Source organism: Terrapene carolina, unplaced genomic scaffold (genome assembly GCF_002925995.2).
Source record: "Terrapene carolina triunguis isolate 2854851 unplaced genomic scaffold, T_m_triunguis-2.0 Scaffold84, whole genome shotgun sequence".
Taxonomy (NCBI): Eukaryota; Metazoa; Chordata; order Testudines; family Emydidae; genus Terrapene; species Terrapene triunguis.
The window spans coordinates 11,196,245-11,212,206 of record NW_020664435.1 but is presented as its reverse complement, the minus strand read 5'-3'; the positions used below and the strand labels follow the sequence as shown (position 1 = coordinate 11,212,206).

General features: G+C 35.2%; 1 protein-coding gene across 3 annotated transcripts in view; it reads right to left on the bottom strand.

The window, feature by feature from the left end:
- TBC1D5 (TBC1 domain family member 5) overlaps nucleotides 1–15,962 on the bottom strand; it is a 472,654-nt gene that overhangs the window by 383,843 nt on the left and 72,849 nt on the right. The window lies entirely within an intron of this gene.

The window sequence follows — 15,962 nt, the reverse complement described above, 5'->3', positions numbered from 1 at the left end:
TGATTGTAGTATTAAATTGTTTCTTTAAAACTGTTTACAACATATACCTGTATTAAATTGCTTGTTTAAAATGTATATAATCCCTTTTGTCTTGCAAAAAACTTCCCTGGAACCTATTCCCCCCATTTACATTAATTCTTATGAAGAAATTGGATTCGCTTAACATCGTTTCACTTAAAGTCGCATTTTTCAGGAACATAACTACAACGTTAAGTGAGGAGTTAATGTATAAGACAGTTCTAAGCAAACTTTTCAATGGTTGGACTAATTGGTTAACCATTTATGAAAATATCTATCTTTACTTATTAACCCCTTATAAACGGTTTATAAATGTATCACTACTTAAGTGTGAACAAGTGTATCACTAATAGAAGTGTATCTTTAAATACAAACCATTTTACAGTTCTACATAAACAAGTATAAATCTAATCTTGTTGAATAGTAAACACTTAATGTTTGTTTTTCTGAGGAAAAGCACAACTTTTCTATTCCCACAGTTTCTACATTAGAAACCATGGGCCTGACACACGTAGGTGCTTTTGAAAATCCCACCTGGGTGTCTATCTGCATCTTTAGGCAACTAAACACTTTTGAAAATCTGGCCCTTATCGTAAAGCTAATAATAGCTCATTTTGAATACACACTTTGAAAAACTAGAACGTACTGCAAAAGACTAAAAAGTTTCTTAAAAAAGTTTGGTGAAATTAATGTTTTGAAATGGCCCAGATGCTGGTGAGAGAACCTAAACACTTTTTATTTTAATTGGATCAACACATCATCATCACAACACTAGATATTAAATAATTATTTCCAGGTTTCAAAGGATCTGCATCAGCCATTTGAAATCAAAATGATCAAACGCAGTCATCCTAGTTGCAATATTTTAAATACAAAAATGATTTTAATCCAGAACATAATTTATCAATCCTGTTGTGCAATTTGAATGAGATGTAATGCATCTAGTTACAAAGAGGACTTACAGCATTCCCATATTATTTCTTAATAACTTAAGTGAATGGCATTTATACAATTGATTGCAGCTGAACATTGCATGTTAATAAAGCATACGATAAAAACTCCATTTTCACGTTATACAAAGGCCATGACTACTACTCACCATTTTCAACATAACATATTAAAAAACAACATTTTATTGGCTAAGTAAAAGACCAGAGGAGATTTAAAATTTTTTATTTAGACCTTATAGCAAGGGTTCTCAAACTCGGGGTCATGACCACTCAGGGGATCATTGGTCATCAGCCCCACACACGGCGGGTCTCCAGGTACAAAAAAAAGGTGTCAAAATATAATTTCGTCCAGGGCACCATTTTCCCTAAAGCCGTCCCTGGGACTGAGACAACATTAGAGAGCTTGATTGTTCAGCTGCTGGAGCTGCATTAAACCGCTGACCAATCAGAATACTGAGATAGGCAACAACAACAAAAATTAATAATTTAACAGTCAGACACACAGGCAGGGGTGGCACTGGGGGAGGCTTGCGGAGGCTATAGCCACCCCAAAATTTGCCTTAGCCCCCTCTGTCATCCCCCCCAGCCACTCCTCCCAGCAAAGGTCAAATATTATACAGAAGTAAGGGTGGCATGTTATGGCATAGCCACCCTTACTTCTGCAGTTCTGCGCTGGTGGTGGTGGTGGCAGTGCTGTTTTCAGAGTGGGCACATGGCCGGCAGCCACCACTCTCCAGCTGCCCAGCTCTAAAAGCAGTGCCTGCCACCAGAAGCAGCACAGAAGTAAGGGTGGCAATGGGGCGCTAAGTCTGCTGTGACCAGTGATATTGACAAAGTTTCTTCGTGCCCACCTCTTCCCAGTATTAAACAGTAAATATAAAAAAAAATCTGCTTATAACAATCATTCCATTAAAATGTATTTTAGTCTTAATTTAAAAATGGTGAGAAAGGGTAAATTCATTTTAAACAATAGGGTTATAAATTTAGCATTTAAAATAATGGTAAATATAAAAATGAGTTTTTAATTTATAATGGGGGCGGGAGGCTGCACTCAGAGACTTACTGTGTGAAACACGTCGCCAATACTAAAAGTTTGAGAACCACTGCTTTATAATATTAAAAAATGTAAATGGTAACATTTACAGTACAGTAATCACTTGCTCCTATCACTTTGTTCTTCCTCTTGCACTTCCACTTAAATGAGATTGTCAACTCTGCAAACAAGAACTGTGATTTTTTATATATTTGTTCAGAGCCTAATACAATGGGACCCCAATCTAGATTGGGATGTTTGATCATTAAAAATACAAATTATCTTAAAATGTATTAGACGTCAAACAGTATAAATCTGGTTTCTGGTGAACCTAGTTCAATGGCTAGTTCGGGCAAAATGATCAATACATTTAAAACACCAAGTCTTGCGGAAATGAACAGAAATCTCTACTGCTGATTTAAATAAAATATGCATAGTAGGAATACAAAGTATTACTGTAGGAATGTTTTGAAAACAATGGTGACACCAGTTATTTCATGTCAATGTGATGCCACAAGCCATTCTGCACATAACACATACCATGACATTCTAAGCTACAGCTACTGTATCAATGGAAAACAACTATTACCAGAGGAGATATTACTGTGTTCATATAATTGCATTATTTAATGATAATGGAAAAATTGTGTATGAACATCTATGTTTTCATTCAAAAAAATTTCATAGTACATAATTTTTTAGGATATCTGCTAGTGAAGTTTGACTACCTTATTTCCTCCGTTCTACTAAAATATTACTTTTCCATATCTTCCTCACTCATCTCATGTTTGTCTCTGTCTTTACTCTACTCTTTAACCTTATTTGGAACCAGGCTGATATCTGTACCACATGGAAGACTGAGTATGCAATATTGAATTAAATAAAGGGCTACAGGAGGAGCTCCACAGACATCAGTTACTGGGAAAAGGGTAGTTAGTGACAAGTCAAGCTCTGAAGTGGCCTAGATCAACAATTACCCCAGTCCCGATTTAAGTTCTTCACTATGAGAATTATTTTTGATATTTAAGATGTATAGGTGACCAGTAGAGATTTCTGAGAAGTGGGAGTGGGAACACACATTTTCCAGTTTTGAAAGTTAAAAGATTTGAGACTTAACAAAAATATGAGGAAGAAAATGACATGGGCAGAAATGAGAAATCAATACAAAAATAAATTAACAAAATATCTAGAGCAGTGGAAATAAAATATAGCAAGATTTACATAGTGTATGACATCAGATTACAAAATGAATTATTGATCTTGAAAAGTAAGAGTTAAAGGAATTTGACTATGAAATAAAGGGTATAGGTCGACAGGGTCAGACAGGAAACCTCCCATGTTGTAAACAAGTGCAATTGGTCAGGAGCACGAATGGAGAGTTTTCACTTTTCTCTGATGCATCAAGGACCAGCCACTTTTGAAGGCAGGATAAATGGACTACATGGACCAATGAAAATGCATAACGATGCAATTCCTTCTAAATCCTACTTTTAAGAAATAAAATAGTAATGAAAGATGAAGACTTTGTCACTGACAGTAGGCATGTGTGTAACCTGGGAGATGGAGGCAAGAGTGCTACGTCAAACTGAACAGGTTCCTGACAGTTCGAGTTGCTGTGATGTTGTAATCTAGAAGAAGGAATATGATATTTAGAAGAAGGAAGATGAAGATAAGGATCCTTCAGTTAGCCAGATATGTTTATATATAAGGAGATTTTACATACATATTTTTCATTCCATTAAGAGAAAGTCCTCAAACCACGTTCCTGCTATCAGGCGATGACCCATGTTGGTTAAGACATGTTCTTAATAGTTCTCATTTCAGATGCAACATATAGCAGACTAAGGCTGCTTATTGTTCCTTTGTTTAATCAGTGATCAATTGCTCCTCTGCTCCTCCCAAAATTTTGTGTGTGTGTGTGTGTGTGTGTGTGTGTGTATACACACACACACACACACACACACACACACACATCTTGTTTTCCACCAATTAATGTAACAAGGTCCTATCTAGACATACAAGTTTCATCTCTATCATCAAGATTTGATTATGTCCCAAGTCCCAAAAAGAGGGTGCTTGATCCAAATCTCAATGAATTGAGTAGGAGTCCTCCCACCTATGTCAATTGGAAATTTCTATCAGGCTTTAGTTTTGAGGATATATGTATTGTATTTTTATGACAACTATCACTCCTAGCATCCTATATATATTACGGGATTTTAAAAAGTAAAAATATTAAAGCCATCATGATGTTGTATTAAAGATTAGAAATAGAAAGTCTCATTTAAAAGTGGATAATCATGTGGTATTTTTAAAGTTTGGGGAATATGGATATTCTAAAGAATTAATAAAACTGTGGAGTACCTATTAATGTCCCACTTCTCCAGATTAGAAATTAAATTATTTCCAATGCAAGTGGGCAAAAAGGATTACAAGATCCAGAAATGGAGCAAGAGGCTCACTAATATAGGTCTATTAAAGCTGTGAATGCAGAAACTTCCACACTTCAGCAGTCTATTATTTATATGACAGAATGAAGATCTGAAAACATGAAATATAACCTTAAATTATTCACTTATTCTTTTCACAAAAGAAGAAACCGTCAATCTAACACTAAAAGACTTCAACCATATTTCTAAAGGTTTCAGGAAAATTGCCTTATTTATCAAAACTTTATTCTCCCCTTTTGTTCATTAAATACTGTAGCTTTGCATTAAGGTCAAACAGTGTCAACCAATTACTGTTGCTGGAAAAGTCTTGCCTCCTTAATACTCAAAGTAACCACAATACACAGTGAATTATTTTAATAGGCAAATTGAATGCTGTTTACCCAAAGTACATTTCAACCATAAAAATGTATTTTAAGGGTTTCTATCAACAATCAATTATAGTACTATTTATTATCAAAGCAGCATTAAACATGATTCTTACTTGTCTACTTAAATGCCAGGCTAAAAAAAAAAAAAACCAACAATACCTACTTTAGCATATTCAGCAATAGTCTCTTTTTAGTTCATACTAAAGAAATGCAACAAATATTATATGACCTAGAAAACATAGTAAACTGAAAGGTAAAAAAAAAAAAATGATTGCTCAAACTGTAAAAAACAACATAACATTTTAAAGAGATTATCAGTTTGGTATAAAAACATTTTGGATTCTACTTTCATAAATTATTTGGGGTTGGAGATGCAAAACACACAACTGAGAAAATACATAATAGCCTTTACCACTTTCTTATTTTGATCCTGCATTGAGATTTTCAGAGCCCCTATTTTGCAATGTATTTGTTAGTATCTGGCCACATCTGTGTTATTACATATTTAACATTTAGTTTTCTCACTACAGTATAATGAGAGGACCATGTGTCAGGGCTTCATGGAATATGGAAACTTTATAACCTACGTTAATGGATAACTTTTCATTTCTTCCTTGCTGGTTTACCCCTGGCTGGCACTACAAACCACTATGCATAAAAAGGGTACACAAGATTACAGTTTATTACATGCTACGTCAGCAGTTTTCAAACTTTTTGAGCTGAGCCCCACGCTTTGAGTTACACTTTTTAGTTGCGCCCCTACCCAACCCAGACAAAAATAGATACAATACCTGTCTCTCCTCCCTCGGGTTTGAAAACCTCTGTGTTAGATACATGTACCATCAGGGAGCATGCAATGCTATCTGTATGAAAACCTAATGCACAACCAGTAGAAAAATAATTATACTCTTAATACAACTGCAGGAAAGTAAAGTGCTTTTAATAGAAAATGTATATTTCCCTTCTCATTGAACTATTTCATCTTCAGCACTTCGTGATTTCCTACCTACTACTGTAATTTACAAAGCCAACTGAATTTTCAGAATAAAAGTAGTACGTTAGTCGATGATTCTTTGTACAACCTTGAGTACAATATTTAGCTTCCTGAGAGATGTAAATCAGAGTACAGTAGATAGAAAGACAGAATCTTATGTGATGAGGAAACCATCCTTAGATAGATAAAAAGTAGACATTCTACTTTTTCTAGATACATCAGCTTCACTAGATAGCACTAACCTGCAGTGGGAGATTTGGAGGTAAGTTGTAAGATAAGGGAACAGGCTAGAGGCAAGAAAAGCTGTTATAATTATAGCTGGGAACACAACATTTGTTAAAGGAAGTCCACTGTATAATTACATTTGAAAATTTAGAAAGATGCCCAGAGGCTGGCTTGCAGCTATGAGCAACTAGTAACTCTATAGTTCTGCTCATGAGTCAACCACTACTGTAGCCGAAGACACCTTCCGGTGTAATTGAACTGACTTTGATTAAGAAAAGGAAGGACTTTTACTGAAATCAGTAAGATTCTATAATGCGTCAGATTATACCTATTCTCAACAAGGTGTGTTTAGAGATTGTAAAACTACTTTAGGGAGACTAAGTGCATTCATGTCCTAAAACCGGATATCTTCTGTGCTGAGTTCTAACAATGTTAAATATTTGGTAGTCTACCTAATGTACAAGGTATTTGGAGAATTCTTTTTCTGTGCTATCACACACCACCAGAATCTTTAACTATTAGGATGCTAATTCACAAATGAAATTGATTCATAAATTAACATTAATTTTTATACCAAGCCATTACTCTCACTTTGGCTTAATTGACCCAATTGGATGGGTGGGGTATATAATTTAATGGAACTCAAGCTAAAATACAAATTAAATACATATTCCCAAACTTGGATTCAGAGCTGAAGTGATGTTGCAAGCAAAAAACAAAGAGTCAAGATGTCACCTACAAATTTAAATAGTGTCAATTTATAAAATAGCCTCAGGGATTAAATGAAGTTTTTAATAAGTAAAGAACTGATTATAAAAACACTTTAGAAGCTTTAAAGGTGATCTGTGGTATTGCATTGAACGCCCAAATCACTCAAAGAGAATCATTTATCATATTAGGTTAAAATGCACTGAAGTTAAGATTTTATGTATTACTTTACTTGTCAGGGGTAAAATTCATACTCAATGCACTGTGCTGGAAGCAGTCGTCTTCTTGCAATCTCTTCTCCTAAATCCAAAATCTTGGCTTCAACAACATACCTGAGATAAAGTCTATATGCCAACCATTTTTGGTATACCAAGACAATGCAACAGACTTGCATATAATCAGCATACAAGAGAAGAGATGGGACTAAACAATTACTTAAACTCATATCATACAAACACAGAATTGCTGTTAAAAGCAATCCAGTAATAATATTTAAATTCCTGCAATACAAACATCAATACCCATTCATGTTTAACTGAATAAGCCATCCTTTACTTTTGTGGCTATACCTACAACTAAGAGTTTTTTGCTTTATGATATGAGCCAGCACTGAAGCCGAAAACTATTACAAGTATTACTGGTGTTTTTCTGACTTACCTGTCTATGAAAATATTGTAATGATGCATACTCAGAGTTGATCATATTTTGAATCTGTTAGAGTTTAATGTTCTCTGATTCCATCAGTTCAAGTTACCATAACAAGTAAATAAAAATCTCCAGGATATATAGCTAAGACTACAAAACTAAAACAAAACGTTATTATAAACTTTTGTGCTATGACATCTGTTCGCTTCAACTCACAATGTTTTTGTGAGAGGTTAGATTTTGATACGTCAACCTAATAATGTAATAGCTAAAAGGTAAAGCAATTAGGGTTTCTTTGATTCTATCAGTAAACCAATTCACATATCCATTTGACCAAGGTGAAGTTTGAAGGAAATGACTCAAACCCCAATATTAGAAATTAAGACAGTTATGTATACAGTTTAACTATTCTATATTTGTTCACATCACAATAAAAATATCCTGAGATTTGATGCCACACTACTAGAATCCACTTAGAAATACCCTATTTTTCTTCTTTTTTGGAAAAAGATCTAAACATTTACTATTGCATCACAAACTTTGCTCAGTTTGAAACTTAGAGAATTTTTTCACTTCAAGGTCCCAGAAACAAAGGCAAGATTTTCATCTCGAGGCCAAAAGACCAAAAACATCAAGACACTTGATCACGGCCTTGGATAGACCAAGAGACTACCTACACTTGAACAGAGCTCAAAGAGCCGAGAACTAAACTAGGACTGAAAAAGGTGCCATTCTACTGGATACGGTTAGGTGTGGCTTCAATTTAACGTATTACAATTGCATTTTGTTACCTCCAAAGCATTTTTTTTTTAATTTGATTTTCTTATTTGGAACAATGTTTGCGGGTCTTCAACCTCTCAATATTTTCTCAGAGTAACAACTAAAGGTATTTAGTCTTTATAAACTTTTAAAATAGAAACACAGGCATGGATTGAAAAGACTGAGTTGTACAGCAAAAGGCTAATTTGAAACAGGTAAGCCAAGGTTCATAGGTGCAATCAAAACCTGTAATATCAATTTTAACTCAAAATGAAAATTGGTTTTGATAGGAATTTCAGATGTGAGACAAGATAGAATTTTGGGGGAACAAATTCTGTTTTGAGTAAAACAGGAGTTCGGGAAGGAGGGGTTAATTGGACTTTAAAAGCAAGTCAAATTTGTAATTTTTTGCCATGTTTTCATACCTACTTAGTATTCCGGTTGTGCACATGTTGCTTTCCAAGTGATCAAACAATTTTTTGGAGATCAGTTTAAGCAAGGGATCATTTGTGCTAGCCCAGTCAACGGACATTTAAAAAAATTAAAAATCACTGACATTTTGGCTTTCCCCCATCTTTACAGGAACTTTTGTATTGGAAAGCATATAGGAACCTCTTCCTAAGACTTACTATCTGTTGCCTTTCTTCAAAAATAGCAGCTTTACATGCTGATTTGGGCCAAATGTATCTACTGTATATTACATATTGCAGTCTAGAAACCTAGTCTAGCAACTTGAGCTACTCCCTTCAGGAGCTTTCAGAGAATGGAGTATTTTTGCTAAAATATTTACCTTCTTTGAAGAACAAAGTAATCTTGTACTTCAAGGGTTTCACAACAAGACACAAGAAGGCTGGCAAATAGATCCACACTATCTATTCCTATGAACTAGCCACCCTCTTGCTTCAGCTCATGAAATATGGCAAAGATTTTTAGGCGTCTCAAAATTTATTTTTAAAGGAAAATGAGGTCTTATCATGGAGCTTTTCCCTAGATAACTCTCCCTTTCTAGTATGTATGACTCCAAACCTGTACATCTAGGAAACATTTCTCAAATTGCAGCAGATTTAACTGAATAGAAAAAAAATCAAAAAACAGAAAAGAGAAGAAGGTAGGCCAAGAATAATTTTGGTGGCCATTACATAAAGCAAGTGGAAAACCTTTCACACAAGTAGAAAAGGGAAAGGCAGAAAACCCTTTCAAGAGACCATCATTTAAGCAAGAACTTTGGTATACGAGAACCCCACTTTAGATCTGTATTGTCAGTATGCTCCTAACCTAATGCAAGAGCTTTTTTCACTGACTTCAAAAATGAAAATCTTCAATATATACCATTCCACCGATCATAATCTGAATTTTCTGCTACAGGAAAGACACGTGAAGCAATGCATGATCTCAGACCATGATTTCAAGTGCAGCGGATCTAATTCTCTTTTGAAACATCACTGCAACGTTATGTTCCCCCACCTTAACTGCAGCACACACCTAGTATTATTCCTCTGGAGCATCTCTCATGTATTATATATCTAGAAGAAAACTAAATATGAATTTTCTGACCTTCACCCACACGGTCTAAACAAACCTGACCATGAAAACTTAATAGGTGACTGACAGCTTAGCAGGATTAAATCTACAGTCCCATCTTCTGGATACACACCTAGAACTGCTGAAACTACATGATCACTGGTGTTTCCATGACTAGTATATATTTGGACAAGATGGATAAAAGTAGTAACAGTTTTCCTTGACAGTAAGCCCTCTCGATCTCTACATAGTCATACCACTGAGACCAAATATTCTTGCTATAGGAAAAAAAAATCCAATTATTTTAGGGAATAAGACTGCAAAAATTCAACGCATTTACATGGTTACAGATTTCTAGACTTGGTCAACTTTCTAATCAAACAGAGAAATATGATCCTCCATAGAGTTTTGCATGCATAAAACAGAAGCAAAATGACCACATTTTGAATAGACAGGACTGGAAACTCTTAAATTGCTCACAGAATGTGAATTGTAAGACACTATACTGTTTCACTACTGTATATGCACCAAAACTCAATTCAGGCAAAATAAGGGAGAGGGTAGACACCATTTTGGGGATGTCAAATTTAAATTTATCATGAATAATAAATCTTAGCCATTCCTATTGTGGGCTTTAGAGAGGCAGTTTTGGCATCCGTTGCCACTGTCACTAAAATCAGCTACATACAGTACTTTGTGCTCTTGGAACATTTATTATCTTGTATCTAGATTATATACACTGAAGCAATGATGAGCTCTAAAGGAATCACTGGACTTAACATCTGCTAAAATTTAGATAGAAATAATTTTGTTTTCTGTGACCTTAAGAACATTCCACCTCCAGAGGACAAGGGGCTCACTGGTATCCGGTAGTGAGTTTCAGTTGGCTTGCCCAGTTCAGTGGCCCAATTCACTTATGTCATAGTCTATATCTAAGGTGTCATTGTAAAACCAATAACACACTGATTATTAATATTCTTGCATAGTGTATGTATGTTAAGCACCTAAAGGAATGAACAGATGTGAAAGAAATATGGGACTAAAATGCATTTCAAGCAGACAAGTCTGGGGCACGAGTAAACAGTTTTTTTCCAGACAAAGGAAAGGCTGATGCCTCCATCCAGATGCAAGCACAATCAAGTGGCCGTTGGCTGGCATGTCAGAAGCAGCAGAGACAGATCTCTCTCTTGGTGCTTTCTACAGTGCAAATTGAAGAACCAGCATAGAACCTTCCCCATCCGACTCCACTTACTTACATCACAGCAAAGGCACTGGTCTTGGAGAAAGATACATTTAAGAAGTTCACTGGACTACAAAAGAGACGGGCAAAGAACCTCAAGTTCTCTTTCACCTAAGAAAACAGAACTGAGCATTTTGGACTTTGTGGGAGATCCTAACCAAGAGGGTGGTCAGCCATCTTGCTGGAAGGAGGTGTGGTAATAATCTTACGTTGAACCAAGACTTCAGTTTTATGATGTTTTGGTAACTAGAAAGTGATTTTCATGTCTACTTGTTTATAACCATTTCGAACTTTATCCCTCATACTTGAACTTATGCAAACCCTCTCTCTTTTTGATTAAATACATTTGTTTCACTTTCACTCTAGATCAACCCAATGCTGTGTTTGACCTGAAGTGATTATTAACTCCAGTAAAAGCAACAAGCTGCTGTGCTTTTGTCTCTTTAGAAGAGCAACAGACATTATTACTTCTCAGTGTTCTAAGGGAGGACTGGACATTTCAGGACAGATGGCTCTGGGGAAATTAGAAACTGCGGTTGTGCTGTGGTCTCTTGACTAGAGGAACCAAGGCTGGTGGAAGACCATAGTGCAACTGTGGTGTAACAAGCAGACTGCTGGAGTCAGAGTTGCTGAACCGGGGCTGTTCAACATACAGACACTCAGTGCATGCTTGTATGCCAGCTGAGAGCATCTAGACAAGGAGCTACAGCAGCAGAACATTTTAAGGCACTCAGGGTTACAGGACAAGTGGTGACAACCTCTTACTGGCCTGGACTGCACCCCAAAAAGTGACATTTTCCAAATGTGCATTTGAAAAAGTTTAACGATACAATAAAAGAAAGATATATAAGCATAACAGAGACAAAAATAAATGTTCTAATAAGCTTCTTAGAAAACTGACAGTTACATATTGTAGCTACACAGTTACTCTTTTATCCACAAGTGAATTAATCCATACTGCAAAAGTTTCTAGTCTGACCATTCCTCAAGAGATGCAAGCTAAACACAATGACGTGTCTCAACATTTATGAAGGATACTTACATTTGAAAAAACTAAAATCCCTTAAATTACTCTCAAAAGCTCTTAATTATTAAACATCCATTCTTTTCTTTTCTTGTAAATTAACTCCACAAATGTCAAAGAGCATATAATATTATCTAAATTCAAAGAAAAGAAACAAAATACATAGTATATGCAACGTAGTAACAGACAGACAACTTCATTAGTCTGTAGCATACGACATCCAGTAGACTATTATCATAATAAATGGGAGAAGTAGGTGAGATTCTGTCAACAGTGAGGTCTGGAAAAAACAGCTTCATCTGTATGACAAATATATCTTCCTTAAATATACATAGGTCATGCTGACATTCAAAATCTACAAGTTAAATAATTGTTTCTTCCTTTCATCTGTTCTCTTTTCAAGTTTAACAGATTTTTTGCTAACTTGCAACAAAAATTATCTTAATTTATTAAAGATACATAGTGTATGATTTAATTTTTTAATGTAGAGGAGTTAAGTTTGCCAATATTCAACGGGTGAAAGCCCAACTGAACAACTCATTATTTTCTGCACTTCCCCCACCAAAGTAACAATGCATAATAAAAACCTTTGTCGTCAACAATACAATTTTAAAAGTCTTTGTCAGGATCTATGACTCCTGTTAGTGTACCCATGCAAGTAACACAAAGGGGTTCAAATTATTTCAGTTCTGTAGCTGACATGCAAACCACCATTTCATGGGGGATCATACTATACATATGGTGGTGTGTCCAAGCTGCAAAGTAATTTTTTGATATCAGAGAAAGAAGAAGCTTTATATTGCATGCTTTATATTGTCCTTTTTGCAGTGTGCTTAGCTTGTAAATTCTACATTACGAGATAAGATCAATCAGAAGAAACAGCTCTGTGATCCATATGCAATAAAAGCTGTAATCAATTCTTTAAAGGAAGTTAAAATATTGTCATATTTATCGATAAAAATGGCAGCTATTTTATAGATATGAGGTCTTTCACAATTCAAAACATGTAAGGTAACTGAAATATTTACCCAATTTAAACAATTGTCTGCATGTATATAAATAATGGGAATTTGTGGGCTACTGAAATAGGAAACAGGGTTACAAAGCAGTATAAGAGGCTTTTATAACTTTCACAAACCTGAGAATTCTGTAAAAATATTTTAACAGGAAATGTTCCTCAAGAGACAGTGGGTAAATTCCTCAGAAGCACTCAAATTGTAAATTGTTTAAACCAAAGGCTTAGAGAACTTGGAGGAAGCACAGACCTATTCAAGACAAGGGCTCATTTATCAAAATTAGCAGTAGTGTAGTAATTCTTTAATAGTCATGGGTAAAAGACTATAGATCAGATTTCCAAAAGAGCACACCTCCTATTTAGGCACCTGAAAGGAGTGGCCAGATTTTCAAAACTGCTCAGCTCTCAATCAAGATTGGATCAAACTGCACTGTGAGGTTTTGAACAAATATTCCTAAGGCTGGAACATTCAATAGGAGCCACCAAGTACACTAAAGTCTCAGATTTTTATCTTGAAAGTAAAAGGATTTTAGTCTTTTCAAGCAGAACTAGTCAAGTTTGCCAGGCAATATCATAAGTGTGTCAACAGAAATGATTTGCACTGCATCATGTCAATTCTTTTAAGTCTAGCAAAAAGAATCTGGCCATATTTGCTAAAGGAAATCCTATCAAAAATCAACTACAGTGTGTGAATTTGTTGAGGGAGAGGAAGGAAGAGGAGTTTCCAAAATACAGTTTTAAAGTATAATTATTAAATGCAGCAAACTTCTGGAAGTAAAGGACTTACAAAAATCACAATTGCTAGCAGTTAAGACATAAGAGGAACTAACTCATATGACACAAGTTAAATGAATGGGACTAAATGCTTCCAATACTTTTCCAAGATTGCTGATGAAATGCAAATGTCAAAAACAGATCTCCAATTGACCCACCGGAAATATCTAGAAACATAAAATCTCATGAGGTTTTTATAAATAAAAATGTAAACCAATAGAAATGGTTTGTGCTACATCATGTCAATTCATTTAAGTTCAGGGTTTTTTCATAGCAAAAATTATCTGACCATATTTGCTATTGGAAACTTTCTATTCCTAATGTAAACTTGAAGTCATTTGAAATTCAATCACAGTGATCTAAATGACCAGTTAATAGCCAAATAAATAATAGATTCAGTGTAGATTTTACTCCGTGGCATAAATTTGTTGACAATACATTTCTCAATAAAGAAAAATTGAATTATAGCCTGAAGGTGGTTTAATTTGGTACAAATTTTGAATAATGTCATATACATTTTCAAAGCAGATGCTAAGAGACTCTACAAGGACACTATGCTCAATCAGAAGCCAGATTAAAGTTCCATCTGGAACCTAATAGTACCACTGTTCTATTACAATTACCAGAGTCAACAATGTTATACTCTACAATTGTACAACACACACCTCCTCCTCTTCAAAATGTAACTATTACTGCCCCAGAAACCAAGCAAGCACTTCATAGATATGTCTAAAAAGAAACTTTTTCAAGCAGCCAGAATCATGTGTATCTATAACTAGGCTAGTATGAAATTCCTCCCGACACTGCTGTTATTGTAAGTAATTAATGGTGAGTTTAAGTAGTTCCATGTGATTTAACAGTATTCTCAAGAGGCAACATATGATTTGGTACCACCTTTACTCAAATACATCATACAAATATTGTGTCAATGCATCATTAAAATCATAAGTCTTCCAGTAACCGTGATGTTGAAAATCTCAGCAAACCAAAAATAATAAAGACTACATACTTGAAATATAATTGAAGATTGAAATTTAAAGTGAACTTTCAGAAAACAGAGTATGACCCTGATTTACCCAACATCCAGATTGCCCATTTTGTCACACAATGTCCCCCACCCCCAACATGCCATTCTAAACAAGTTCTGCCCTAGGTAACTCCATTTTTGGTTGTATCCTATGCAGCAACTAGAGTACATGCGCTACACGTGTAGCTACATACCATAGTGAAAGCAGGCTGTGTACACATTTGTCACTGCAGTATGTAGCTACACATGGCAGTGAAAGGTTCCGGCAGGGTAGAGACAACAAGAAAGGCTCTGGCAGCAGGATATTACACTGCTAAAAATAGCAGTGTAGAAGTGGGAGGCACTGCTTGGGCGTGTAGAGAGCCATGTAGAGTACTCTACTCACCTCAGGTGTGCCTCACCATCTACACTGCTATTTTATACTCGTGCTGGCTGGGTGTGCATTGTCTGTACGCTACACATCGCTATAAGTATATACATACCTTTATAATCAATCCAAGGGATCCTTATATGGAACAGGGTTAGAACTCTGACTACAAATTTTAACAGGTATTTAACAGTTATCAAATTTAACAGGTATAAAAATTCAGTGTAACATGCTAAACTCCAGTGCAAATCCTACAGAAAACATTACAAAAGCAAATCATAACACTGATTCTGTTACACTGTCAGTCAAAAGAAACACACAAACCCCCTTAAATCTACCATTTTTAACGACAACAATTTGGAATACGTTGAATTTATATAATCAATAAGAAAAATTGATTATATAAATAATTACATCTCATTACACACATTTTCAAACGAAGATTCAGTTAAAGGTACACATTTATTGCAACCAACAGCTAAAAAACACATCAATGGTCTGTTTCCTAATCTTAAATAGCAGAGTGTTAGATATCAAGTGTTATTTGTAATTTCTCTCAGCTAACAATAAAGGGAAGAAAGAATTAAGTACTCTTAAGAGTTAATTACTGTATAGTTAGTCACAACAGTTTCATTAGTGAGGGACCAAAAGAATAGTGTCTTCCCCTCCTTGTATTTCAGAAAGGTTTTATTTGCAGGTTACTTAGTATTTATACACTGTTCATGGTATTACAGACAGACAATTCTGATTCACCCCTAGGAAGTTTTAGAAATAAAACAACAGTTTGGACCAACAAAACTTGTCCTACCTTTAGTCTAGTTCTTCACCATTATTCCTGAAAATA